The following is a 27,234-nucleotide window of genomic DNA, read 5'->3' as shown; positions in this document are numbered from 1 at the left end:
GGGGTATATTGGGGCTCGGTCATTGCCGATAAGAGTTGCGCGAAAGCAAAAACTAACCAGCTCAGAATTCGTTAATCACAAGAAACTTCCATGGCCAAGGTCTGAGACCGATCCAACATTTTCTTATTTCGCTCCAAAATGATGTCCAAAATATATAGGCAGGTAGATTTTGGCATTGTGAAAGAGGTTGGAAGCAAAAAAGAAATTGTGAGACATTCTAAGGGGGTCTTTTGGGGCTCGGTCATTGCCGATAAGAGTTGCACGAAAGCAAAAACTAACCAGCTCAGAATTCGTTAATCACAAGAAACTTCCATGGCCAAGGTCTGAGACCGATCCAACATTTTCTTATTTCGCTCCAAAATGGTGGCCAAAATATATAGGCAGGTAGATTTTGGCATTGTGAAAGAGGTTGGAAGCTAAAAAGAAATTGTGGGACCTTTCTAAGGGGTTGTTTTGGGGCTCCGAACATGTCCGATAAGAGTTGCGCGAAAGCAAAAACTAACCAGCTCAGAATTCGTTAATCACAAGAAACTTCCATGGCCAAGGTCTGAGACCGATCCAACATTTTCTTATTTCGCTCCAAAATGGTGGCCAAAATATATAGGCAGGTAGACTTTGGCATTGTGAAAGAGGTTGGAAGCAAAAAAGAAATTGTGAGACCTTTCTAAGGGGTTGTTTTGGGGCTCCCAACATGTCCGATAAGAGTTGCGCGAAAGCAAAAACTAACCAGCTCAGAATTCATTAATCACAAGAAACTTCCATGGCCAAGGTCTGAGACCGATCCAACATTTTCTTATTTCGCTCCAAAATGATGGCCAAAATATATAGGCAGGTAGACTTTGGCTTTGTGAAAGAGGTTGGAAGCAAAAAAGAAATTGTGAGACATTCTAAGGGGGTATATTGGGGCCTCGGTCATGGCCGATAAGAGTTGCGCGAAAGCAAAAATTAACCAGCTCAGAATTCGTTAATCACAAGAAACTTCCATGGCCAAGGTCGGAGACCGATCCAACATTTTCTTATTTCGCTCCAAAATGGTGGCTAAAATATATAGGCAGGTAGAATTTGGCATTGTGAAAGAGTTTGGAAGCAAAAAAGAAATTGTGAGACATTCTAAGGGGGTATATTGGGGCTCGGTCATTGCCGATAAGAGTTGCGCGAAAGCAAAAACTAACCAGCTCAGAATTCGTTAATCACAAGAAACTTCCATGGCCAAGGTCGGAGACTGATCCAACATTTTCTTATTTCGCTCCAAAATGGTGGCCAAAATATATAGGCAGGTAGACTTTGGCTTTGTGAAAAAGGTTGGAAGCAAAAAAGAAATTGGGAGACCTTCCTAAGGGGTTGTTTTGGGGCTCCGAACATGTCCGATAAGAGTTGCGCGAAAGCAAAAACTAACCAGCTCAGAATTCGTTAATCACAAGAAACTTCCATGGCCAAGGTCTGAGACCGATCCAACATTTTCTTATTTCGCTCCAAAATGGTGGCCAAAATATATAGGCAGGTAGACTTTGGCATTGTGAAAGAGGTTGGAAGCAAAAAAGAAATTGTGAGACCTTTCTAAGGGGTTGTTTTGGGGATCCCAACATGTCCGATAAGAGTTGCGCGAAAGCAAAAACTAACCAGCTCAGAATTCGTTAATCACAAGAAACTTCCATGGCCAAGGTCTGAGACCGATCCAACATTTTCTTATTTCGCTCCAAAATGATGGCCAAAATATATAGGCAGGTAGACTTTGGCATTGTGAAAGAGGTTGGAAGCAAAAAAGAAATTGTGAGACATTCTAAGGGGGTATATTGGGGCTCGGTCATTGCGGATAAGAGTTGCGCGAAAGCAAAAACTAACCAGCTCAGAATTCGTTAATCACAAGAAATGTCCATGGCCAAGGTCTGAGACCGATCCAACATTTTCTTATTTCGCTCCAAAATGGTGGCCAAAATATATAGGCAGGTAGATTTTGGCATTGTGAAAGAGGTTGGAAGCAAATAAGAAATTGTGAGACATTCTAAGGGGGTCTATTGGGGCTTGGTCATTGCCGATAAGAGTTGCGCGAAAGCAAAAACTAACCAGCTCAGAATTCGTTAATCACAAGAAACGTCCATGGCCAAGGTCTGAGACAGATCCAACATTTTCTTATTTCGCTCCAAAATGGTGGCCAAAATATATAGGCAGGTAGACTTTGGCATTGTGAAAGAGGTTGGAAGCAAAAAAGAAATTGTGAGACCTTTCTAAGGGGTTGTTTTGGGGCTCCCAACATGTCCGATAAGAGTTGCGCGAAAGCAAAAACTAACCAGCTCAGAATTCGTTAATCACAAGAAACTTCCATGGCCAAGGTCTGAGACCGATCCAACATTTTCTTATTTCGCTCCAAAATGGTGGCCAAAATATATAGGCAGGTAGACTTTGGCTTTGTGAAAGAGGTTGGAAGCAAAAAAGAAATTGGGAGACATTCTAAGGGGGTATATTGGGGCTCGGTCATTGCCGATAAGAGTTGCGCGAAAGCAAAAACTAACCAGCTCAGAATTCGTTAATCACAAGAAACTTCCATGGCCAAGGTCTGAGACCGATCCAACATTTTCTTATTTCGCTCCAAAATGATGTCCAAAATATATAGGCAGGTAGATTTTGGCATTGTGAAAGAGGTTGGAAGCAAAAAAGAAATTGTGAGACATTCTAAGGGGGTCTTTTGGGGCTCGGTCATTGCCGATAAGAGTTGCACGAAAGCAAAAACTAACCAGCTCAGAATTCGTTAATCACAAGAAACTTCCATGGCCAAGGTCTGAGACCGATCCAACATTTTCTTATTTCGCTCCAAAATGGTGGCCAAAATATATAGGCAGGTAGATTTTGGCATTGTGAAAGAGGTTGGAAGCTAAAAAGAAATTGTGGGACCTTTCTAAGGGGTTGTTTTGGGGCTCCGAACATGTCCGATAAGAGTTGCGCGAAAGCAAAAACTAACCAGCTCAGAATTCGTTAATCACAAGAAACTTCCATGGCCAAGGTCTGAGACCGATCCAACATTTTCTTATTTCGCTCCAAAATGGTGGCCAAAATATATAGGCAATTAGACTTTGGCTTTGTGAAAGAGGTTGGAAGCAAAAAAGAAATTGTGAGACATTCTAAGGGGGTATATTGGGGCTCGGTCATTGCCGATAAGAGTTGCGCGAAAGCAAAAACTAACCAGCTCAGAATTCGTTAATCACAAGAAACGTCCATGGCCAAGGTCTGAGACAGATCCAACATTTTCTTATTTCGCTCCAAAATGGTGGCCAAAATATATAGGCAGGTAGATTTTGGCATTGTGAAAGAGGTTGGAAGCAAAAAAGAAATTGTGAGAAATTCTAAGGGGGTCTATTGGGGCTCCGAACAAGTCCGATAAGAGTTGCGCGAAAGCAAAAACTAACCAGCTCAGAATTCGTTAATCACAAGAAACTTCCATGGCCAAGGTCTGAGACCGATCCAACATTTTCTTATTTCGCTCCAAAATGGTGGCCAAAATATATAGGCAGGTAGACTTTGGCATTGTGAAAAAGGTTGGAAGCAAAAAAGAAATTGTGAGACCTTTCTAAGGGGTTGTTTTGGGGCTCTGAACATGTCTGATAAGAGTTGCGCGAAAGCAAAAACTAACCAGCTCAGAATTCGTTAATCACAAGAAACTTCCATGGCCAAGGTCTGAGACTGCTCCAACATTTTCTTATTTCGCTCCAAAATGGTGGCCAAAATATATAGGCAGGTAGACTTTGGCATTGTGAAAGAGGTTGGAAGCAAAAAAGAAATTGTGAGACCTTTCTAAGGGGTTGTTTTGGGGCTCCCAACATGTCCGATAAGAGTTGCGCGAAAGCAAAAACTAACCAGCTCAGAATTCGTTAATCACAAGAAACTTCCATGGCCAAGGTCTGAGACCGATCCAACATTTTCTTATTTCGCTCCAAAATGATGGCCAAAATATATAGGCAGGTAGACTTTGGCTTTGTGAAAGAGGTTGGAAGCAAAAAAGAAATTGTGAGACATTCTAAGGGGGTATATTGGGGCTTGGTCATTGCCGATAAGAGTTGCGCGAAAGCAAAAACTAACCAGCTCAGAATTCGTTAATCACAAGAAACTTCCATGGCCAAGGTCTGAGACCGATCCAACATTTTCTTATTTCGCTCCAAAATGGTGGCCAAAATATATAGGGAGATAGACTTTGGCATTGTGAAAGAGGTTGGAAGCAAAAAAGAAATTGGGAGACCTTTCTAAGGGGTTGTTTTGGGGCTCCGAACAAGTCCGATAAGAGTTGTGCGAAAGCAAAAACTAACCAGCTCAGAATTCGTTAATCACAAGAAACTTCCATGGCCAAGGTCTGAGACCGATCCAACATTTTCTTATTTCGCTCCAAAATGGTGGCTAAAATATATAGGAAGGTAGAATTTGGCATTGTGAAAGAGTTTGGAAGCAAAAAAGAAATTGTGAGACATTCTAAGGGGGTATATTGGGGCTCGGTCATTGCCGATAAGAGTTGCGCGAAAGCAAAAACTAACCAGCTCAGAATTCGTTAATCACAAGAAACTTCCATGGCCAAGGTCTGAGACCGATCCAACATTTTCTTATTTCGCTCCAAAATGGTGGCCAAAATATATAGGCAGGTAGATTTTGGCATTGTGAAAGAGGTTGGAAGCAAAAAAGAAATTGTGAGAAATTCTAAGGGGGTCTATTGGGGCTCCGAACAAGTCCGATAAGAGTTGCGCGAAAGCAAAAACTAACCAGCTCAGAATTCGTTAATCACAAGAAACTTCCATGGCCAAGGTCTGAGACCGATCCAACATTTTCTTATTTCGCTCCAAAATGGTGGCCAAAATATATAGGCAGGTAGACTTTGGCTTTGTGAAAAAGGTTGGAAGCAAAAAAGAAATTGTGAGACCTTCCTAAGGGGTTGTTTTGGGGCTCGGTCATTGCCGATAAGAGTTGCGCGAAAGCAAAAACTAACCAGCTCAGAATTCGTTAATCACAAGAAACTTCCATGGCCAAGGTCTGAGACCGATCCAACATTTTCTTATTTCGCTCCAAAATGGTGGCCAAAATATATAGGCAGGTAGACTTTGGCATTGTGAAAAAGGTTGGAAGCAAAAAAGAAATTGTGAGACCTTTCTAAGGGGTTGTTTTGGGGCTCCCAACATGTCCGATAAGAGTTGCGCGAAAGCAAAAACTAACCAGCTCAGAATTCGTTAATCACAAGAAACTTCCATGGCCAAGGTCTGAGACCGATCCAACATTTTCTTATTTCGCTCCAAAATGGTGGCCAAAATATATAGGCAGGTAGACTTTGGCATTGTGAAAGAGGTTGGAAGCAAAAAAGAAATTGTGAGACATTCTAAGGGGGTATATTGGGGCTCGGTCATTGCGGATAAGAGTTGCGCGAAAGCAAAAACTAACCAGCTCAGAATTCGTTAATCACAAGAAACGTCCATGGCCAAGGTCTGAGACTGATCCAACATTTTCTTATTTCGCTCCAAAATGATGTCCAAAATATATAGGCAGGTAGATTTTGGCTTTGTGAAAGAGGTTGGAAGCAAAAAAGAAATTGTGAGACATTCTAAGGGGGTCTATTGGGGCTTGGTCATTGCCGATAAGAGTTGTGCGAAAGCAAAAACTAACCAGCTCAGAATTCGTTAATCACAAGAAACTTCCATGGCCAAGGTCTGAGACCGATCCAACATTTTCTTAATTCGCTCCAAAATGGTGGTCAAAATATATAGGCAGGTAGACTTTGGCATTGTGAAAGAGGTTGGAAGCAAAAAAGAAATTGTGAGACCTTTCTAAGGGGTTGTTTTGGGGCTCCCAACATGTCCGATAAGAGTTGCGCGAAAGCAAAAACTAACCAGCTCAGAATTCGTTAATCACAAGAAACTTCCATGGCCAAGGTCTGAGACCGATCCAACATTTTCTTATTTCGCTCCAAAATGGTGGCCAAAATATATAGGGAGATAGACTTTGGCATTGTGAAAGAGGTTGGAAGCAAAAAAGAAATTGGGAGACCTTTCTAAGGGGTTGTTTTGGGGCTCCGAACATGTCTGATAAGAGTTGCGCGAAAGCAAAAACTAACCAGCTCAGAATTCGTTAATCACAAGAAACTTCCATGGCCAAGGTCGGAGACCGATCCAACATTTTCTTATTTCGCTCCAAAATGGTGGCTAAAATATATAGGCAGGTAGAATTTGGCATTGTGAAAGAGTTTGGAAGCAAAAAAGAAATTGTGAGACATTCTAAGGGGGTATATTGGGGCTCGGTCATTGCCGATAAGAGTTGTGCGAAAGCAAAAACTAACCAGCTCAGAATTCGTTAATCACAAGAAACTTCCATGGCCAAGGTCGGAGACTGATCCAACATTTTCTTATTTCGCTCCAAAATGGTGGCCAAAATATATAGGCAGGTAGACTTTGGCTTTGTGAAAAAGGTTGGAAGCAAAAAAGAAATTGTGAGACCTTCCTAAGGGGTTGTTTTGGGGCTCCGAACATGTCGATAAGAGTTGCGCAAAAGCAAAAACTAACCAGCTCAGAATTCGTTAATCACAAGAAACTTCCATAGCCAAGGTCTGAGACCGATCCAACATTTTCTTATTTCGCTCCAAAATGGTGGCCAAAATATATAGGCAGGTAGACTTTGGCATTGTGAAAAAGGTTGGAAGCAAAAAAGAAATTGTGAGACCTTTCTAAGGGGTTGTTTTGGGGCTCCCAACATGTCTGATAAGAGTTGCGCGAAAGCAAAAACTAACCAGCTCAGAATTCGTTAATCACAAGAAACTTCCATGGCCAAGGTCTGAGACCGATCCAACATTTTCTTATTTCGCTCCAAAATGGTGGCCAAAATATATAGGCAGGTAGACTTTGGCATTGTGAAAGAGGTTGGAAGCAAAAAAGAAATTGTGAGACATTCTAAGGGGGTATATTGGGGCTCGGTCATTGCGGATAAGAGTTGCGCGAAAGCAAAAACTAACCAGCTCAGAATTCGTTAATCACAAGAAACGTCCATGGCCAAGGTCTGAGACCGATCCAACATTTTCTTATTTCGCTGCAAAATGATGTCCAAAATATAGAGGCAGGTAGATTTTGGCATTGTGAAAGATGTTGGAAGCAAAAAAGAAATTGTGAGACATTCTAAGGGGGTCTATTGGGGCTTGGTCATTGCCGATAAGAGTTGTGCGAAAGCAAAAACTAACCAGCTCAGAATTCGTTAATCACAAGAAACTTCCATGGCCAAGGTCTGAGACCGATCCAACATTTTCTTATTTCGCTCCAAAATGGTGGCCAAAATATAAAGGCAGGTAGACTTTGGCATTGTGAAAGAGGTTGGAAGCAAAAAAGAAATTGTGAGACCTTTCTAAGGGGTTGTTTTGGGGCTCTGAACATGTCTGATAAGAGTTGCACGAAAGCAAAAACTAACCAGCTCAGAATTCGTTAATCACAAGAAACTTCCATGGCCAAGGTCTGAGACCGATCCAACATTTTCTTAATTCGCTCCAAAATGGTGGTCAAAATATATAGGCAGGTAGACTTTGGCATTGTGAAAGAGGTTGGAAGCAAAAAAGAAATTGTGAGACATTCTAAGGGGGTCTATTGGGGCTCGGTCATTGCCGATAAGAGTTGCGCGAAAGCAAAAACTAACCAGCTCAGAATTCGTTAATCACAAGAAACTTCCATGGCCAAGGTCTGAGACCGATCCAACATTTTCTTATTTCGCTCCAAAATGGTGGCCAAAATATATAGGCAGGTAGACTTTGGCATTGTGAAAAAGGTTGGAAGCAAAAAAGAAATTGTGAGACCTTTCTAAGGGGTTGTTTTGGGGCTCCCAACATGTCCGATAAGAGTTGCGCGAAAGCAAAAACTAACCAGCTCAGAATTCGTTAATCACAAGAAACTTCCATGGCCAAGGTCTGAGACCGATCCAACATTTTCTTATTTCGCTCCAAAATGGTGGCCAAAATATATAGGCAGGTAGACTTTGGCATTGTGAAAGAGGTTGGAAGCAAAAAAGAAATTGTGAGACATTCTAAGGGGGTATATTGGGGCTCGGTCATTGCCGATAAGAGTTGCGCGAAAGCAAAAACTAACCAGCTCAGAATTCGTTAATCACAAGAAACGTCCATGGCCAAGGTCTGAGACCGATCCAACATTTTCTTATTTCACTCCAAAATGATGTCCAAAATATATAGGCAGGTAGATTTTGGCATTGTGAAAGAGGTTGGAAACAAAAAAGAAATTGTGAGACATTCTAAGGGGGTCTATTGGGGCTTGGTCATTGCCGATAAGAGTTGTGCGAAAGCAAAAACTAACCAGCTCAGAATTCGTTAATCACAAGAAACTTCCATGGCCAAGGTCTGAGACCGATCCAACATTTTCTTATTTCGCTCCAAAATGGTGGCCAAAATATATAGGCAGGTAGACTTTGGCTTTGTGAAAAAGGTTGGAAGCAAAAAAGAAATTGTGAGACCTTCCTAAGGGGTTGTTTTGGGGCTCCGAACATGTCCGATAAGAGTTGCGCGAAAGCAAAAACTAACCAGCTCAGAATTCGTTAATCACAAGAAACTTCCATAGCCAAGGTCTGAGACCGATCCAACATTTTCTTATTTCGCTCCAAAATGGTGGCCAAAATATATAGGCAGGTAGACTTTGGCATTGTGAAAGAGGTTGGAAGCAAAAAAGAAATAGTGAGACCTTTCTAAGGGGTTGTTTTGGGGCTCCCAACATGTCCGATAAGAGTTGCGCGAAAGCAAAAACTAACCAGCTCAGAATTCGTTAATCACAAGAAACTTCCATGGCCAAGGTCTGAGACCGATCCAACATTTTCTTATTTCGCTGCAAAATGATGCCCAAAATATATAGGCAGGTAGACTTTGGCATTGTGAAAGAGGTTGGAAGCAAAAAAGAAATTGTGAGACATTCTAAGGGGGTCTATTGGGGCTTGGTCATTGCCGATAAGAGTTGTGCGAAAGCAAAAACTAACCAGCTCAGAATTCGTTAATCACAAGAAACTTCCATGGCCAAGGTCTGAGACCGATCCAACATTTTCTTATTTCGCTCCAAAATGGTGGCCAAAATATATAGGCAGGTAGACTTTGGCATTGTGAAAAAGGTTGGAAGCAAAAAAGAAATTGTGAGACCTTTCTAAGGGGTTGTTTTGGGGCTCTGAACATGTCTGATAAGAGTTGTACGAAAGCAAAAACTAACCAGCTCAGAATTCGTTAATCACAAGAAACTTCCATGGCCAAGGTCTGAGACCGATCCAACATTTTCTTATTTCGCTCCAAAATGGTGGTCAAAATATATAGGCAGGTAGACTTTGGCATTGTGAAAGAGGTTGGAAGCAAAAAAGAAATTGTGAGACTTACTAAGGGGGTCTATTGGGGTTCTGTCATTGCCGATAAGAGTTGCGCGAAAGCAAAAACTAACCAGCTCAGAATTCGTTAATCACAAGAAACTTCAATGGCCAAGGTCTGAGACCGATCCAACATTTTCTTATTTCGCTCCAAAATGGTGGCCAAAATATATAGGGAGATAGACTTTGGCATTGTGAAAGAGGTTGGAAGCAAAAAAGAAATTGGGAGACATTCTAAGGGGTTGTTTTGGGGCTCCGAACAAGTCCGATAAGAGTTGCGCGAAAGCAAAAACTAACCAGCTCAGAATTCGTTAATCACAAGAAACTTCCATGGCCAAGGTCTGAGACCGATCCAACATTTTCTTATTTCGCTCCAAAATGGTGGTCAAAATATATAGGCAGGTAGACTTTGGCATTGTGAAAGAGGTTGGAAGCAAAAAAGAAATTGTGAGACATTCTAAGGGGGTCTATTGGGGCTCTGTCATTGCCGATAAGAGTTGCGCGAAAGCAAAAACTAACCAGCTCAGAATTCGTTAATCACAAGAAACTTCAATGGCCAAGGTCTGAGACCGATCCAACATTTTCTTATTTCGCTCCAAAATGGTGGCCAAAATATATAGGCAGGTAGACTTTGGCATTGTGAAAAAGGTTGGAAGCAAAAAAGAAATTGTGAGACCTTTCTAAGGGGTTGTTTTGGGGCTCCCAACAAGTCCGATAAGAGTTGCGCGAAAGCAAAAACTAACCAGCTCAGAATTCGTTAATCACAAGAAACTTCCATGGCCAAGGTCTGAGACCGATCCAACATTTTCTTATTTCGCTCCAAAATGGTGGCCAAAATATATAGGCAGGTAGACTTTGGCTTTGTGAAAGAGGTTGGAAGCAAAAAAGAAATTGTGAGACATTCTAAGGGGGTCTATTGGGGCTCGGTCATTGCTGATAAGAGTTGCGCGAAAGCAAAAACTAACCAGCTCAGAATTCGTTAATCACAAGAAACTTCCATGGCCAAGGTCTGAGACCGATCCAACATTTTCTTATTTCGCTCCAAAATGGTGGTCAAAATATATAGGCAGGTAGACTTTGGCATTGTGAAAGAGGTTGGAAGCAAAAAAGAAATTGTGAGACATTCTAAGGGGGTCTATTGGGGCTCTGTCATTGCCGATAAGAGTTGCGCGAAAGCAAAAACTAACCAGCTCAGAATTCGTTAATCACAAGAAACTTCAATGGCCAAGGTCTGAGACCGATCCAACATTTTCTTATTTCGCTCCAAAATGGTGGCCAAAATATATAGGCAGGTAGACTTTGGCATTGTGAAAAAGGTTGGAAGCAAAAAAGAAATTGTGAGACCTTTCTAAGGGGTTGTTTTGGGGCTCCCAACAAGTCCGATAAGAGTTGTGCGAAAGCAAAAACTAACCAGCTCAGAATTCGTTAATCACAAGAAACTTCCATGGCCAAGGTCTGAGACCGATCCAACATTTTCTTATTTCGCTCCAAAATGGTGGCCAAAATATATAGGGAGGTAGACTTTGGCTTTGTGAAAGAGGTTGGAAGCAAAAAAGAAATTGTGAGACATTCTAAGGGGGTCTATTGGGGCTCTGTCATTGCTGATAAGAGTTGCGCGAAAGCAAAAACTAACCAGCTCAGAATTCGTTAATCACAAGAAACTTCCATGGCCAAGGTCTGAGACCGATCCAACATTTTCTTATTTCGCTCCAATATGGTGGCCAAAATATATAGGCAGGTAGACTTTGGCTTTGTGAAAGAGGTTGGAAGCCAAAAAGAAATTGTGAGACATTCTAAGGGGGTATATTGGGGCTTGGTCATTGCCGATAAGAGTTGCGCGAAAGCAAAAACTAACCAGCTCAGAATTCGTTAATCACAAGAAACGTCCATGGCCAAGGTCTGAGACCGATCCAACATTTTCTTATTTCGCTCCAAAATGAAGTCCAAAATATATAGGCAGGTAGATTTTGGCATTGTGAAAGAGGTTGGAAGCAAAAAAGAAATTGTGAGACCGTTCTAAGGGGGTCTATTGGGGCTTGGTCATTGCCGATAAGAGTTGTGCGAAAGCAAAAACTAAGCAGCTCAGAATTAATTAATCACAAGAAACTTCCATGGCCAAGGTCTGAGACCGATCCAACATTTTCTTATTTCGCTCCAAAATGATGGCCAAAATATATAGGCAGGTAGACTTTGGCATTGTGAAAAAGGTTGGAAGCAAAAAAGAAATAGTGAGACCTTTCTAAGGGGTTATTTTGGGGCTCCGAACATGTCTGACAAGAGTTGCGCGAAAGCAAAAACTAACCAGCTCAGAATTCGTTAATCACAAGAAACTTCCATGGCCAAGGTCTGAGACCGATCCAACATTTTCTTATTTCGCTCCAAAATGGTGGCCAAAATATATAGGCAGGTAGACTTTGACATTGTGAAAGAGGTTGGAAGCAATAAAAATTGTGAGACATTCTAAGGGGGTCTATTGGGGCTCGGTCATTGCCGATAAGAGTTGCGCGAAAGCAAAAACTAACCAGCTCAGAATTCGTTAATCACAAGAAACTTCCATGGCCAAGGTCTGAGACCGATCCAACATTTTCTTAATTCGCTCCAAAATGGTGGCCAAAATATATAGGCAGGTAGATTTTGGCCTTGTGAAAGAGGTTGGAAGCAAAAAAGAAATTGTGAGACCTTCTAAGGGGTTGTTTTGGGGCTCCGAACATGTCCGATAAGAGTTGCGCGAAAGCAAAAACTAACCAGCTCAGAATTCGTTAATCACAAGAAACTTCCATGGCCAAGGTCTGAGACCGATCCAACATTTTCTTATTTCGCTCCAAAATGGTGGCCAAAATATATAGGCAGGTAGACTTTGGCATTGTGAAAAAGGTTGGAAGCAAAAAAGAAATTGTGAGACCTTTCTAAGGGGTTGTTTTGGGGCTCCCAACATGTCCGATAAGAGTTGCGCGAAAGCAAAAACTAACCAGCTCAGAATTCGTTAATCACAAGAAACTACCATGGCCAAGGTCTGAGACCGATCCAACATTTTCTTATTTCGCTCCAAAATGGTGGCCAAAATATATAGGCAGGTAGACTTTGGCATTGTGAAAGAGGTTGGAAGCAAAAAAGAAATTGTGAGACATTCTAAGGGGGTCTATTGGGGCTCGGTCATTGCGGATAAGAGTTGCGCGAAAGCAAAAACTAACCAGCTCAGAATTCGTTAATCACAAGAAACTTCCATGGCCAAGGTCTGAGACCGATCCAACATTTTCTTATTTCGCTGCAAAATGATGTCCAAAATATAGAGGCAGGTAGATTTTGGCATTGTGAAAGAGGTTGGAAGCCAAAAAGAAATTGTGAGACATTCTAAGGGGGTCTATTGGGGCTTGGTCATTGCCGATAAGAGTTGTGCGAAAGCAAAAACTAACCAGCTCAGAATTCGTTAATCACAAGAAACTTCCATGGCCAAGGTCTGAGACCGATCCAACATTTTCTTATTTCGCTCCAAAATGGTGGCCAAAATATAAAGGCAGGTAGACTTTGGCATTGTGAAAAAGGTTGGAAGCAAATAAGAAATTGTGAGACCTTTCTAAGGGGTTGTTTTGGGGCTCTGAACATGTCTGATAAGAGTTGCACGAAAGCAAAAACTAACCAGCTCAGAATTCGTTAATCACAAGAAACTTCCATGGCCAAGATCTGAGACCGATCCAACATTTTCTTATTTCGCTCCAAAATGGTGGTCAAAATATATAGGCAGGTAGACTTTGGCATTGTGAAAGAGGTTGGAAGCCAAAAAGAAATTGTGAGACATTCTAAGGGGGTCTATTGGGGCTCGGTCATTGCCGATAAGAGTTGCGCGAAAGCAAAAACTAACCAGCTCAGAATTCGTTAATCACAAGAAACTTCCATGGCCAAGGTCTGAGACCGATCCAGCATTTTCTTATTTCGCTCCAAAATGGTGGCCAAAATATATAGGCAGGTAGACTTTGGCATTGTGAAAAAGGTTGGAAGCAAAAAAGAAATTGTGAGACCTTTCTAAGGGGTTGTTTTGGGGCTCCCAACATGTCCGATAAGAGTTGCGCGAAAGCAAAAACTAACCAGCTCAGAATTCGTTAATCACAAGAAACTTCCATGGCCAAGGTCTGAGACCGATCCAACATTTTCTTATTTCGCTCCAAAATGGTGGCCAAAATATAAAGGCAGGTAGACTTTGGCTTTGTGAAAGAGGTTGGAAGCAAAAAAGAAATTGTGAGACATTCTAAGGGGGTATATTGGGGCTCGGTCATTGCCGATAAGAGTTGCGCGAAAGCAAAAACTAACCAGCTCAGAATTCGTTAATCACAAGAAACGTCCATGGCCAAGGTCTGAGACCGATCCAACATTTTCTTATTTCACTCCAAAATGGTGGCCAAAATATATAGGCAGGTAGATTTTGGCATTGTGAAAGAGGTTGGAAACAAAAAAGAAATTGTGAGACATTCTAAGGGGGTCTATTGGGGCTTGGTCATTGCCGATAAGAGTTGCGCGAAAGCAAAAACTAACCAGCTCAGAATTCGTTAATCACAAGAAACTTCTATGGCCAAGGTCTGAGACCGATCCAACATTTTCTTATTTTGCTCCAAAATGGTGGCCAAAATATATAGGCAGGTAGACTTTGGCATTGTGAAAAAGGTTGGAAGCAAAAAAGAAATAGTGAGACCTTTCTAAGGGGTTGTTTTGGGGCTCCGAACATGTCCGATAAGAGTTGCGCGAAAGCAAAAACTAACCAGCTCAGAATTTGTTAATCACAAGAAACTTCCATGGCCAAGGTCTGAGACCGATCCAACATTTTCTTATTTCGCTCCAAAATGGTGGCCAAAATATATAGGCAGGTAGACTTTGACATTGTGAAAGAGGTTGGAAGCAATAAAAATTGTGAGACATTCTAAGGGGGTGTTTTGGGGCTCGGTCATTGCCGATAAGAGTTGCGCGAAAGCAAAAACTAACCAGCTCAGAATTCGTTAATCACAAGAAACTTCCATGGCCAAGGTCTGAGACCGATCCAACATTTTCTTATTTCGCTCCAAAAGGGTGGCCAAAATATATAGGCAGGTAGATTTTGGCATTGTGAAAGAGGTTGGAAGCTAAAAAGAAATTGTGGGACCTTTCTAAGGGGTTGTTTTTGGGTTCCGAACATGTCCGATAAGAGTTGCGCGAAAGCAAAAAACTAACCAGCTCAGAATTCGTTAATCACAAGAAACTTCCATGGCCAAGGTCTGAGACCGATCCAACATTTTCTTATTTCGCTCCAAAATGGTGGCTAAAATATATAGGCAGGTAGATTTTGGCTTTGTGAAAGAGGTTGGAAGCAAAAAAGAAATTGTGAGACATTCTAAGGGGGTATATTGGGGCTCGGTCATTGCCGATAAGAGTTGTGCGATAGCAAAAACTAACCAGCTCAGAATTCGTTAATCACAAGAAACGTCCATGGCCAAGGTCTGAGACCGATCCAACATTTTCTTATTTCGCTCCAAAATGATGGCCAAAATATATAGGCAGGTAGATTTTGGCATTGTGAAAGAGGTTGGAAGCAAAAAAGAAATTGTGAGAAATTCTAAGGGGGTCTATTGGGGCTCCGAACAAGTCCGATAAGAGTTGTGCGAAAGCAAAAACTAACCAGCTCAGAATTCGTTAATCACAAGAAACTTCCATGGCCAAGGTCTGAGACCGATCCAACATTTTCTTATTTCGCTCCAAAATGGTGGCCAAAATATATAGGCAGGTAGACTTTGGCATTGTGAAAAAGGTTGGAAGCAAAAAAGAAATTGTGAGACCTTTCTAAGGGGTTGTTTTTGGGCTCCGAACATGTCCGATAAGAGTTGCGCGAAAGCAAAAACTAACCAGCTCAGAATTTGTTAATCACAAGAAACTTCCATGGCCAAGGTCTGAGACCGATCCAACATTTTCTTATTTCGCTCCAAAATGGTGGCCAAAATATATAGGCAGGTAGACTTTGACATTGTGAAAGAGGTTGGAAGCAATAAAAATTGTGAGACATTCTAAGGGGGTGTTTTGGGGCTCGGTCATTGCCGATAAGAGTTGCGCGAAAGCAAAAACTAACCAGCTCAGAATTCGTTAATCACAAGAAACTTCCATGGCCAAGGTCTGAGACCGATCCAACATTTTCTTATTTCGCTCCAAAAGGGTGGCCAAAATATATAGGCAGGTAGATTTTGGCATTGTGAAAGAGGTTGGAAGCTAAAAAGAAATTGTGGGACCTTTCTAAGGGGTTGTTTTTGGGTTCCGAACATGTCCGATAAGAGTTGCGCGAAAGCAAACAACTAACCAGCTCAGAATTCGTTAATCACAAGAAACTTCCATGGCCAAGGTCTGAGACCGATCCAACATTTTCTTATTTCGCTCCAAAATGGTGGCCAAAATATATAGGCAGGTAGATTTTGGCTTTGTGAAAGAGGTTGGAAGCAAAAAAGAAATTGTGAGACATTCTAAGGGGGTATATTGGGGCTCGGTCATTGCCGATAAGAGTTGTGCGATAGCAAAAACTAACCAGCTCAGAATTCGTTAATCACAAGAAACTTCCATGGCCAAGGTCTGAGACCGATCCAACATTTTCTTATTTCGCTCCAAAATGATGGCCAAAATATATAGGCAGGTAGATTTTGGCATTGTGAAAGAGGTTGGAAGCAAAAAAGAAATTGTGAGAAATTCTAAGGGGGTCTATTGGGGCTCCGAACAAGTCCGATAAGAGTTGTGCGAAAGCAAAAACTAACCAGCTCAGAATTCGTTAATCACAAGAAACTTCCATGGCCAAGGTCTGAGACCGATCCAACATTTTCTTATTTCACTCCAAAATGGTGGCCAAAATATATAGGCAGGTAGACTTTGGCATTGTGAAAAAGGTTGGAAGCAAAAAAGAAATTGTGAGACCTTTCTAAGGGGTTGTTTTGGGGCTCTGAACATGTCTGATAAGAGTTGCGCGAAAGCAAAAACTAACCAGCTCAGAATTCGTTAATCACAAGAAACTTCCATGGCCAAGGTCTGAGACCGATCCAACATTTTCTTATTTCGCTCCAAAATGGTGGCCAAAATATATAGGCAGGTAGACTTTGACATTGTGAAAGAGGTTGGAAGCAATAAAAATTGTGAGACATTCTAAGGGGGTCTATTGGGGCTCGGTCATTGCCGATAAGAGTTGCGCGAAAGCAAAAACTAACCAGCTCAGAATTCGTTAATCACAAGAAACGTCCATGGCCAAGGTCTGAGACCAATCCAACATTTTCTTATTTCGCTGCAAAATGATGTCCAAAATATATAGGCAGGTAGATTTTGGCATTGTGAAAGAGGTTGGAAGCAAAAAAGAAATTGTGAGACCTTTCTAAGGGGTTGTTTTGGGGCTCCCAACATGTCCGATAAGAGTTGCGCGAAAGCAAAAACTAACCAGCTCAGAATTCGTTAATCACAAGAAACTTCCATGGCCAAGGTCTGAGACCGATCCAACATTTTCTTATTTCGCTCCAAAATGGTGGCCAAAATATATAGGCAGGTAGACTTTGGCATTGTGAAAGAGGTTGGAAGCAAAAAAGAAATTGTGAGACATTCTAAGGGGGTCTATTGGGGCTCGGTCATTGCCGATAAGAGTTGCGCGAAAGCAAAAACTAACCAGCTCAGAATTCGTTAATCACAAGAAACGTCCATGGCCAAGGTCTGAGACCGATCCAACATTTTCTTATTTCGCTGCAAAATGATGTCCAAAATATAGAGGCAGGTAGATTTTGGCATTGTGAAAGAGGTTGGAAGCAAAAAAGAAATTGTGAGACATTCTAAGGGGGTCTATTGGGGCTTGGTCATTGCCGATAAGAGTTGTGCGAAAGCAAAAACTAACCAGCTCAGAATTCGTTAATCACAAGAAACTTCCATGGCCAAGGTCTGAGACCGATCCAACATTTTCTTATTTCGCTCCAAAATGGTGGCCAAAATATAAAGGCAGGTAGACTTTGGCATTGTGAAAAAGGTTGGAAGCAAATAAGAAATTGTGAGACCTTTCTAAGGGGTTGTTTTGGGGCTCTGAAGATGTCTGATAAGAGTTGCACGAAAGCAAAAACTAACCAGCTCAGAATTCGTTAATCACAAGAAACTTCCATGGCCAAGGTCTGAGACCGATCCAACATTTTCTTAATTCGCTCCAAAATGGTGGTCAAAATATATAGGCAGGTAGACTTTGGCATTGTGAAAGAGGTTGGAAGCCAAAAAGAAATTGTGAGACATTCTAAGGGGGTCTATTGGGGCTTGGTCATTGCCGATAAGAGTTGTGCGAAAGCAAAAACTAACCAGCTCAGAATTCGTTAATCACAAGAAACTTCCATGGCCAAGGTCTGAGACCGATCCAACATTTTCTTATTTCGCTCCAAAATGGTGGCCAAAATATATAGGCAGGTAGACTTTGGCATTGTGAAAAAGGTTGGAAGCAAAAAAGAAATTGTGAGACCTTTCTAAGGGGTTGTTTTTGGGCTCCCAACATGTCCGATAAGAGTTGCGCGAAAGCAAAAACTAACCAGCTCAGAATTCGTTAATCACAAGAAACTTCCATGGCCAAGGTCTGAGACCGATCCAACATTTTCTTATTTCGCTCCAAAATGGTGGCCAAAATATAAAGGCAGGTAGACTTTGGCTTTGTGAAAGAGGTTGGAAGCAAAAAAGAAATTGTGAGACATTCTAAGGGGGTATATTGGGGCTCGGTCATTGCCGATAAGAGTTGCGCGAAAGCAAAAACTAACCAGCTCAGAATTCGTTAATCACAAGAAACGTCCATGGCCAAGGTCTGAGACCGATCCAACATTTTCTTATTTCACTCCAAAATGATGTCCAAAATATATAGGCAGGTAGATTTTGGCATTGTGAAAGAGGTTGGAAACAAAAAAGAAATTGTGAGACATTCTAAGGGGGTCTATTGGGGCTTGGTCATTGCCGATAAGAGTTGCGCGAAAGCAAAAACTAACCAGCTCAGACTTCGTTAATCACAAGAAACTTCTATGGCCAAGGTCTGAGACCGATCCAACATTTTCTTATTTTGCTCCAAAATGGTGGCCAAAATATATAGGCAGGTAGACTTTGGCATTGTGAAAGAGGTTGGAAGCAAAAAAGAAATAGTGAGACCTTTCTAAGGGGTTGTTTTTGGGCTCCGAACATGTCCGATAAGAGTTGCGCGAAAGCAAAAACTAACCAGCTCAGAATTTGTTAATCACAAGAAACTTCCATGGCCAAGGTCTGAGACCGATCCAACATTTTCTTATTTCGCTCCAAAATGGTGGCCAAAATATATAGGCAGGTAGACTTTGACATTGTGAAAGAGGTTGGAAGCAATAAAAATTGTGAGACATTCTAAGGGGGTGTTTTGGGGCTCGGTCATTGCCGATAAGAGTTGCGCGAAAGCAAAAACTAACCAGCTCAGAATTCGTTAACCACAAGAAACTTCCATGGCCAAGGTCTGAGACCGATCCAACATTTTCTTATTTCGCTCCAAAAGGGTGGCCAAAATATATAGGCAGGTAGATTTTGGCATTGTGAAAGAGGTTGGAAGCTAAAAAGAAATTGTGGGACTTTCTAAGGGGTTGTTTTTGGGTTCCGAACATGTCCGATAAGAGTTGCGCGAAAGCAAAAAACTAACCAGCTCAGAATTCGTTAATCACAAGAAACTTCCATGGCCAAGGTCTGAGACCGATCCAACATTTTCTTATTTCGCTCCAAAATGATGGCCAAAATATATAGGCAGGTAGATTTTGGCTTTGTGAAAGAGGTTGGAAGCAAAAAAGAAATTGTGAGACATTCTAAGGGGGTATATTGGGGCTCGGTCATTGCCGATAAGAGTTGCGCGATAGCAAAAACTAACCAGCTCAGAATTCGTTAATCACAAGAAACGTCCATGGCCAAGGTCTGAGACCGATTTCAACATTTTCTTATTTCGCTCCAAAATGATGGCCAAAATATAGAGGCAGGTAGATTTTGGCATTGTGAAAGAGGTTGGAAGCAAAAAAGAAATTGTGAGAAATTCTAAGGGGGTCTATTGGGGCTCCGAACAAGTCCGATAAGAGTTGTGCGAAAGCAAAAACTAACCAGCTCAGAATTCGTTAATCACAAGAAACTTCCATGGCCAAGGTCTGAGACCGATCCAACATTTTCTTATTTCGCTCCAAAATGGTGGCCAAAATATATAGGCAGGTAGACTTTGGCATTGTGAAAAAGGTTGGAAGCAAAAAAGAAATTGTGAGACCTTTCTAAGGGGTTGTTTTGGGGCTCTGAACATGTCTGATAAGAGTTGCGCGAAAGCAAAAACTAACGAGCTCAGAATTCGTTAATCACAAGAAACTTCCATGGCCAAGGTCTGAGACCGATCCAACATTTTCTTATTTCGCTCCAAAATGGTGGCCAAAATATATAGGCAGGTAGACTTTGACATTGTGAAAGAGGTTGGAAGCAATAAAAATTGTGAGACATTCTAAGGGGGTCTATTGGGGCTCGGTCATTGCCGATAAGAGTTGCGCGAAAGCAAAAACTAACCAGCTCAGAATTCGTTAATCACAAGAAACGTCCATGGCCAAGGTCTGAGACCGATCCAACATTTTCTTATTTCGCTCCAAAATGATGTCCAAAATATATAGGCAGGTAGATTTTGGCATTGTGAAAGAGGTTGGAAGCAAAAAAGAAATTGTGAGACATTCTAAGGGGGTCTATTGGGGCTTGGTCATTGCCGATAAGAGTTGTGCGAAAGCAAAAACTAACCAGCTCAGAATTCGTTAATCACAAGAAACTTCCATGGCCAAGGTCTGAGACCGATCCAACATTTTCTTATTTCGCTCCAAAATGGTGGCCAAAATATATAGGCAGGTAGACTTTGGCATTGTGAAAAAGGTTGGAAGCAAAAAAGAAATTGTGAGACCTTTCTAAGGGGTTGTTTTGGGGCTCCCAACATGTCCGATAAGAGTTGCGCGAAAGCAAAAACTAACCAGCTCAGAATTCGTTAATCACAAGAAACTTCCATGGCCAAGGTCTGAGACCGATCCAACATTTTCTTATTTCGCTCCAAAATGGTGGCCAAAATATATAGGCAGGTAGACTTTGGCATTGTGAAAAAGGTTGGAAGCAAAAAAGAAATTGTGAGACCTTTCTAAGGGGTTGTTTTGGGGCTCTGAACATGTCTGATAAGAGTTGCGCGAAAGCAAAAACTAACTAGCTCAGAATTCGTTAATCACAAGAAACTTCCATGGCCAAGGTCTGAGACCGATCCAACATTTTCTTATTTCGCTCCAAAATGGTGGCCAAAATATATAGGCAGGTAGACTTTGACATTGTGAAAGAGGTTGGAAGCAATAAAAATTGTGAGACATTCTAAGGGGGTCTATTGGGGCTCGGTCATTGCCGATAAGAGTTGCGCGAAAGCAAAAACTAACCAGCTCAGAATTCGTTAATCACAAGAAACGTCCATGGCCAAGGTCTGAGACCGATCCAACATTTTCTTATTTCGCTCCAAAATGATGTCCAAAATATATAGGCAGGTAGATTTTGGCATTGTGAAAGAGGTTGGAAGCAAAAAAGAAATTGTGAGACATTCTAAGGGGGTCTATTGGGGCTTGGTCATTGCCGATAAGAGTTGTGCGAAAGCAAAAACTAACCAGCTCAGAATTCGTTAATCACAAGAAACTTCCATGGCCAAGGTCTGAGACCGATCCAACATTTTCTTATTTCGCTCCAAAATGGTGGCCAAAATATATAGGCAGGTAGACTTTGGCATTGTGAAAAAGGTTGGAAGCAAAAAAGAAATTGTGAGACCTTTCTAAGGGGTTGTTTTGGGGCTCCCAACATGTCCGATAAGAGTTGCGCGAAAGCAAAAACTAACCAGCTCAGAATTCGTTAATCACAAGAAACTTCCATGGCCAAGGTCTGAGACCGATCCAACATTTTCTTATTTCGCTCCAAAATGGTGGCCAAAATATATAGGCAGGTAGACTTTGGCATTGTGAAAGAGGTTGGAAGCAAAAAAGAAATTGTGAGACATTCTAAGGGGGTATATTGGGGCTCGGTCATTGCGGATAAGAGTTGCGCGAAAGCAAAAACTAACCAGCTCAGAATTCGTTAATCACAAGAAACGTCCATGGCCAAGGTCTGAGACCGATCCAACATTTTCTTATTTCACTCCAAAATGATGTCCAAAATATATAGGCAGGTAGATTTTGGCATTGTGAAAGAGGTTGGAAACAAAAAAGAAATTGTGAGACATTCTAAGGGGGTCTATTGGGGCTTGGTCATTGCCGATAAGAGTTGCGCGAAAGCAAAAACTAACCAGCTCAGAATTCGTTAATCACAAGAAACTTCTATGGCCAAGGTCTGAGACCGATCCAACATTTTCTTATTTCGCTCCAAAATGGTGGTCAAAATATATAGGCAGGTAGACTTTGGCATTGTGAAAAAGGTTGGAAGCAAAAAAGAAATAGTGAGACCTTTCTAAGGGGTTGTTTTGGGGCTCCGAACATGTCCGATAAGAGTTGCGCGAAAGCAAAAACTAACCAGCTCAGAATTTGTTAATCACAAGAAACTTCCATGGCCAAGGTCTGAGACCGATCCAACATTTTCTTATTTCGCTCCAAAATGGTGGCCAAAATATATAGGCAGGTAGACTTTGACATTGTGAAAGAGGTTGGAAGCAATAAAAATTGTGAGACATTCTAAGGGGGTGTTTTGGGGCTCGGTCATTGCCGATAAGAGTTGCGCGAAAGCAAAAACTAACCAGCTCAGAATTCGTTAATCACAAGAAACTTCCATGGCCAAGGTCTGAGACCGATCCAACATTTTCTTATTTCGCTCCAAAATGGTGGCCAAAATATATAGGCAGGTAGATTTTGGCATTGTGAAAGAGGTTGGAAGCTAAAAAGAAATTGTGGGACCTTTCTAAGGGGTTGTTTTTGGGCTCCGAACATGTCCGATAAGAGTTGCGCGAAAGCAAAAAACTAACCAGCTCAGAATTCGTTAATCACAAGAAACTTCCATGGCCAAGGTCTGAGACCGATCCAACATTTTCTTATTTCGCTCCAAAATGGTGGCCAAAATATATAGGCAGGTAGATTTTGGCATTGTGAAAGAGGTTGGAAGCAAAAAAGAAATTGTGAGAAATTCTAAGGGGGTCTATTGGGGCTCCGAACAAGTCCGATAAGAGTTGTGCGAAAGCAAAAACTAACCAGCTCAGAATTCGTTAATCACAAGAAACTTCCATGGCCAAGGTCTGAGACCGATCCAACATTTTCTTATTTCGCTCCAAAATGGTGGCCAAAATATATAGGCAGGTAGACTTTGGCATTGTGAAAGAGGTTGGAAGTAATAAAAATTGTGAGACATTCTAAGGGGGTCTATTGGGGCTCGGTCATTGCCGATAAGAGTTGCGCGAAAGCAAAAACTAACCAGCTCAGAATTCGTTAATCACAAGAAACGTCCATGGCCAAGGTCTGAGACCGATCCAACATTTTCTTATTTCGCTGCAAAATGATGTCCAAAATATATAGGCAGGTAGATTTTGGCATTGTGAAAGAGGTTGGAAGCAAAAAAGAAATTGTGAGACATTCTAAGGGGGTCTATTGGGGCTTGGTCATTGCCGATAAGAGTTGTGCGAAAGCAAAAACTAACCAGCTCAGAATTCGTTAATCACAAGAAACTTCCATGGCCAAGGTCTGAGACCGATCCAACATTTTCTTATTTCGCTCCAAAATGGTGGCCAAAATATAAAGGCAGGTAGACTTTGGCATTGTGAAAGAGGTTGGAAGCAAAAAAGAAATTGTGAGACCTTTCTAAGGGGTTGTTTTGGGGCTGTGAACATGTCTGATAAGAGTTGCACGAAAGCAAAAACTAACCAGCTCAGAATTCGTTAATCACAAGGAACTTCCATGGCCAAGGTCTGAGACTGATCCAACATTTTCTTATTTCGCTCCAAAATGGTGGCCAAAATATATAGGCAGGTAGACTTTGGCATTGTGAAAGAGGTTGGAAGCAAAAAAGAAATAGTGAGACCTTTCTAAGGGGTTGTTTTGGGGCTCCCAACATGTCCGATAAGAGTTGCGCGAAAGCAAAAACTAACCAGCTCAGAATTCGTTAATCACAAGAAACTTCCATGGCCAAGGTCTGAGACCGATCCAACATTTTCTTATTTCGCTGCAAAATGATGCCCAAAATATATAGGCAGGTAGACTTTGGCATTGTGAAAGAGGTTGGAAGCAAAAAAGAAATTGTGAGACATTCTAAGGGGGTCTATTGGGGCTTGGTCATTGCCGATAAGAGTTGTGCGAAAGCAAAAACTAACCAGCTCAGAATTCGTTAATCAGAAGAATCTTCCATGGCCAAGGTCTGAGACCGATCCAACATTTTCTTATTTCGCTCCAAAATGGTGGCCAAAATATATAGGCAGGTAGACTTTGGCATTGTGAAAAGGGTTGGAAGCAAAAAAGAAATTGTGAGACCTTTCTAAGGGGTTGTTTTGGGGCTCTGAACATGTCTGATAAGAGTTGCACGAAAGCAAAAACTAACCAGCTCAGAATTCGTTAATCACAAGAAACTTCCATGGCCAAGGTCTGAGACCGATCCAACATTTTCTTATTTCGCTCCAAAATGGTGGTCAAAATATATAGGCAGGTAGACTTTGGCATTGTGAAAGAGGTTGGAAGCAAAAAAGAAATTGTGAGACATTCTAAGGGGGTCTATTGGGGCTCTGTCATTGCCGATAAGAGTTGCGCGAAAGCAAAAACTAACCAGCTCAGAATTCGTTAATCACAAGAAACTTCAATGGCCAAGGTCTGAGACCGATCCAACATTTTCTTATTTCGCTCCAAAATGGTGGCCAAAATATATAGGCAGGTAGACTTTGGCATTGTGAAAAAGGTTGGAAGCCAAAAAGAAATTGTGAGACCTTTCTAAGGGGTTGTTTTGGGGCTCCCAACAAGTCCGATAAGAGTTGCGCGAAAGCAAAAACTAACCAGCTCAGAATTCGTTAATCACAAGAAACTTCCATGGCCAAGGTCTGAGACCGATCCAACATTTTCTTATTTCGCTCCAAAATGGTGGCCAAAATATATAGGCAGGTAGACTTTGGCTTTGTGAAAGAGGTTGGAAGCAAAAAAGAAATTGTGAGACATTCTAAGGGGGTCTATTGGGGCTCTGTCATTGCTGATAAGAGTTGCGCGAAAGCAAAAACTAACCAGCTCAGAATTCGTTAATCACAAGAAACTTCCATGGCCAAGGTCTGAGACCGATCCAACATTTTCTTATTTCGCTCCAAAATGGTGGCCAAAATATATAGGCAGGTAGACTTTGGCATTGTGAAAAAGGTTGGAAGCAAAAAAGAAATTGTGAGACCTTTCTAAGGGGTTGTTTTGGGGCTCCCAACATGTCCGATAAGAGTTGCGCGAAAGCAAAAACTAACCAGCTCAGAATTCGTTAATCACAAGAAACTTCCATGGCCAAGGTCTGAGACCGATCCAACATTTTCTTATTTCGCTCCAAAATGGTGGCCAAAATATATAGGCAGGTAGACTTTGGCTTTGTGAAAGAGGTTGGAAGCAAAAAAGAAATTGTGAGACATTCTAAGGGGGTATATTGGGGCTCGGTCATTGCCGATAAGAGTTGCGCGAAAGCAAAAACTAACCAGCTCAGAATTCGTTAATCACAAGAAACGTCCATGGCCAAGGTCTGAGACCGATCCAACATTTTCTTATTTCGCTCCAAAATGATGTCCAAAATATATAGGCATGTAGATTTTGGCATTGTGAAAGAGGTTGGAAGCGAAAAAGAAATTGTGAGAAATTCTAAGGGGGTCTATTGGGGCTTGGTCATTGCCGATAAGAGTTGTGCGAAAGCAAAAACTAACCAGCTCAGAATTCGTTAATCACAAGAAACTTCCATGGCCAAGGTCTGAGACCGATCCAACATTTTCTTATTTCGCTCCAAAATGGTGGCCAAAATATATAGGCAGGTAGACTTTGGCATTGTGAAAAAGGTTGGAAGCAAAAAAGAAATAGTGAGACCTTTCTAAGGGGTTGTTTTGGGGCTCCGAACATGTCCGATAAGAGTTGTGCGAAAGCAAAAACTAACCAGCTCAGAATTCGTTAATCACAAGAAACTTCCATGGCCAAGGTCTGAGACCGATCCAACATTTTCTTATTTCGCTCCAAAATGGTGGCCAAAATATATAGGCAGGTAGACTTTGACATTGTGAAAGAGGTTGGAAGCAAAAAAGAAATTGTGAGACATTCTAAGGGGGTCTATTGGGGCTTGGTCATTGCCGATAAGAGTTGTGCGAAAGCAAAAACTAACCAGCTCAGAATTCGTTAATCACAAGAAACTTCCATGGCCAAGGTCTGAGACCGATCCAACATTTTCTTATTTCGCTCCAAAATGGTGGCCAAAATATAAAGGCAGGTAGACTTTGGCATTGTGAAAGAGGTTGGAAGCAAAAAAGAAATTGTGAGACCTTTCTAAGGGGTTGTTTTGGGGCTCTGAAGATGTCTGATAAGAGTTGCGCGAAAGCAAAAACTAACCAGCTCAGAATTCGTTAATCACAAGAAACTTCCATGGCCAAGGTCTGAGACCGATCCAACATTTTCTTAATTCGCTCCAAAATGGTGGTCAAAATATATAGGCAGGTAGACTTTGGCATTGTGAAAGAGGTTGGAAGCCAAAAAGAAATTGTGAGACATTCTAAGGGGGTCTATTGGGGCTTGGTCATTGCCGATAAGAGTTGCGCGAAAGCAAAAACTAACCAGCTCAGAATTCGTTAATCACAAGAAACTTCCATGGCCAAGGTCTGAGACCGATCCAACATTTTCTTATTTCGCTCCAAAATGGTGGCCAAAATATATAGGCAGGTAGATTTTGGCATTGTGAAAAAGGTTGGAAGCAAAAAAGAAATTGTGAGACCTTTCTAAGGGGTTGTTTTGGGGCTCCCAACATGTCCGATAAGAGTTGCGCGAAAGCAAAAACTAACCAGCTCAGAATTCGTTAATCACAAGAAACTTCCATGGCCAAGGTCGGAGACCGATCCAACATTTTCTTATTTCGCTCCAAAATGGTGGCCAAAATATATAGGCAGGTAGACTTTGGCTTTGTGAAAGAGGTTGGAAGCAAAAAAGAAATTGTGAGACATTCTAAGGGGGTATATTGGGGCTCGGTCATTGCCGATAAGAGTTGCGCGAAAGCAAAAACTAACCAGCTCAGAATTCGTTAATCACAAGAAACGTCCATGGCCAAGGTCTGAGACCGATCCAACATTTTCTTATTTCACTCCAAAATGATGTCCAAAATATATAGGCAGGTAGATTTTGGCATTGTGAAAGAGGTTGGAAACAAAAAAGAAATTGTGAGACATTCTAAGGGGGTCTATTGGGGCTTGGTCATTGCCGATAAGAGTTGTGCGAAAGCAAAAACTAACCAGCTCAGAATTCGTTAATCACAAGAAACTTCCATGGCCAAGGTCTGAGACCGATCCAACATTTTCTTATTTCGCTCCAAAATGGTGGTCAAAATATATAGGCAGGTAGACTTTGGCATTGTGAAAAAGGTTGGAAGCAAAAAAGAAATTGTGAGACCTTTCTAAGGGGTTGTTTTGGGGCTCTGAACATGTCTGATAAGAGTTGTGTGAAAGCAAAAACTAACCAGCTCAGAATTCGTTAATCACAAGAAACTTCCATGGCCAAGGTCTGAGACCGATCCAACATTTTCTTATTTCGCTCCAAAATGGTGGCCAAAATATATAGGCAGGTAGACTTTGGCATTGTGAAAGAGGTTGGAAGCAAAAAAGAAATTGTGAGACATTCTAAGGGGGTCTATTGGGGCTCGGTCATTGCCGATAAGAGTTGCGCGAAAGCAAAAACT

Source organism: Haliotis rufescens, unplaced genomic scaffold, assembly GCF_023055435.1.
Source record: "Haliotis rufescens isolate VD_foot unplaced genomic scaffold, xgHalRufe1.0.p SCAF_2, whole genome shotgun sequence".
Classification (NCBI taxonomy): domain Eukaryota; kingdom Metazoa; phylum Mollusca; class Gastropoda; order Lepetellida; family Haliotidae; genus Haliotis; species Haliotis rufescens.
This window is presented reverse-complemented; position numbering follows the sequence as displayed.